The 2744-nt window shown below is 37.4% G+C and overlaps 1 protein-coding gene across 4 annotated transcripts in view; it reads left to right on the plus strand.

Annotated features, from left to right (window-relative positions):
* The window catches only part of ARL13B (ADP-ribosylation factor-like 13B), a 93273-nt gene that overhangs the window by 60705 nt on the left and 29824 nt on the right, over nt 1-2744 (plus strand). The gene's annotated exons all lie outside the window — the stretch shown is intronic.

A 2744-nucleotide genomic window follows, 5' to 3' on the forward strand; every position in this document is an offset into this window, starting at 1 on the left:
ATGGGGTTTTACCATGTTTGCCAGGCTAGTCTCGAACTCCTGACCTCAGGTGATCCACCTGCCTCAGCCTCCCAAAGTTCTGGGATTATAGATGGAGCCACCACGCCCGGGCAATCACATTTATATTTATTCTTTGTTTTAATAGTTCTACTTCCTGGAATCTGTACTCAAAATGAGAAATAACTCCTTTGCACACCTACTTTTTATAGCACTCTTTGTAAAAACAATACACTGGAAACACAAAAGTCCTTCAGCATAGAACTGGCTGAGTAAATAATGAAACATTCAAAGGGAAGCATTTTGCAATTATAAAAAATAATGAAGATTTTGTTATACTGCTTCAGGGTACTTTCAAAATTTACCTTTCTGTTAAAAGCATGCTGCGTAAGAATATATATATAAAATACACTAACTTTTAGGAAGAAAGGAAGGGTAGATATAAATATTGTATATATACACAAATACATAAACAGTCAATAGCATTGAATATCTATAGTGCCCAAATTATGGTCCTTAAAATACCATTTTCTCCATATGCTTGTTTATATTTTCAAAAAGAAATAATGGGAGGATGAACTAAACACGAATGAAAATGGTTACCTATAGGAGAAGGGAAGGAAAAGGCAAAGAGATGGCAAATAGTTCTTCTGATTGTACCTTGTTTTTATAATTCTGAATTTAGAACCATATAAATTTTTTTTTATTTTTATTTTTTGAGACAGGGTCTCACTCTGTCACCCAGGCTGGAGTGCAGTGGCACAATCTCGTCTCACTGCAACCTCTGCCTTCTGGGTTCAAGAAATTCTCATGCCTCAGCCCCCCGAGTAGCTGGGATTACAGGTGCGCACCACCACGCCTGGCTCATTTTTTTTTTTTTTCCTGTATTTTTAGTAAAGACAGGGTTTCACCATGTTGGCCAAGCTGGTCTTGAACCCCTGACAAATGATCCACCCTCCTCGGCCTCCCAAAAGTGCTGAGATTACAGGCGTGAGCCACGACACCTGGCCAATATAAATATTTTAGAAATTAAATCTTAAAACAAATACACAAACTATCTGTAAAATGCAAAAGCACCTAGAAAGAAATGAACCTAGGTATATATCTAGGTGATGGCAAAACTACACAGAGAAGTATTGTTTTAAGTAATTTTAAAACAGTATTATTGACTCTGCATCTCTAGTGGGATATAGCGTAGAGACAAAAATAATTACAAAGATATGTTAACCTGCACTTGGTAGTCTTATATTTAGTAAAAATATTGATATTATTATGTTGAAATTCCTATATATAGTTGGGTAAAACAAATAATATTATTAGAAACTGTAGTTTTCAGCATAAGTAAAAAGAGATACAAATAACATCTAAGGCCGGGCACAGTGGCTCATGCCTGTAATCCCAGTACTTTAGGAGGCTGAGGCAGGAGGATTGTTTGAGCCTAGGAGTTTGAGACCAGACTGGGAAACATAGTGAAACCCCATCTCTGCTAAAATAAAATAAAATAAAAAACACATTCGAACACTAGCTGGGCATAGTGGTATGCGCCTGTAGTCCCAGCTACTTGGGAGGCTGAGGTGGGAGGATGGCTCGAGCTTGGGAGGTAGAGGCTGACATCACACCTCTGCACTTCAGCCTGGGCAACAGAGTGAGACCCTGTCTCAAAGAAATAAACAAAAACAAGATTTAAGAAGCTCAGTAAAACTTGGTAGTTGATTTGAAATGAAAAAAATCAGCATGAATGCACGATTAGATTTTTTTTCTATTTCCTAGCTTTGTGCACTGAAAGGGCCTAGAAGCAGTAGTAAGTCAATAGCAAATGTATATCTATAACTCCTAGGTTTTGGTCTTTAAAATGCCATTTTCCACTGAAAAGATCAAGGCTTCTTAGGGAAATGGATGATTGCGAGTCTGGAACCTTGTTTGATAGTGGAACACAAAGAAGCTATCAAAGACTGTTGGAGTTGTACCAAAAGGGTCCAAGAGCCGACCTGAAGGGGACTCCCACCGCCTCAAAATGGGTACCTTTGAGCCTTAAAAAGAGCAATAACTGAAACAAATTAGTTCATAATGATGCCTCTCAAAATAAGAAAAAGCACCAAAAAGCCCAAATAGCCAAAGCAGTCCTAAGCAAAAAGAACAAAGCTGGAGGCATCTTATGTGACTTTAAATTATATTACAAGGTTACTGTAACCAAAGTAGCATGGTACTGGTATAAAAATACATGAATAGATGAGTGGAAAAGAATAGAGAATCCAGATGATGGGTACAGTGATGCTGGGAAAAGTGGATTGCCATATGCAGGAGAATGAAACTGGAATCCTGTCTCCCACCATCTACAAAAATTAACTCAGGTGGATTAAAGACTTATGGGTAAGACCTGAAAAATACTAGAAGAAAACTTTGATGAAACTCTTCTGGACATTGGTCTAGGCAAAGAATTCATGACTAAGACCTCAAAAGCAAAAGCAACAAAACCAGGAATAGACGAATGGGACTTAATTATTAAGCAAAAACTTCTGCACAGCAAAAGAAGTAATCAACGGAGCAAACAGCCTGCAGAATGAGGGAAAATATTTGCAAACTATTCATCCTAGAGGGGACTAATATCGAAAATTTACAAAGAAATCAACAACAATACCACATAACAAAAAACTCCATTAAAAATGTGCAAAAGACATGAATAGTCATTTTTCAAAAGAAGACACACAGCCAAGAAGCATATGAAAAAATGCTCAATATCCCTAATC

This window comes from Mandrillus leucophaeus, unplaced genomic scaffold, assembly GCF_000951045.1.
Source record: "Mandrillus leucophaeus isolate KB7577 unplaced genomic scaffold, Mleu.le_1.0 Scaffold176, whole genome shotgun sequence".
In the NCBI taxonomy this organism is placed as follows: Eukaryota; Metazoa; Chordata; class Mammalia; order Primates; family Cercopithecidae; genus Mandrillus; species Mandrillus leucophaeus.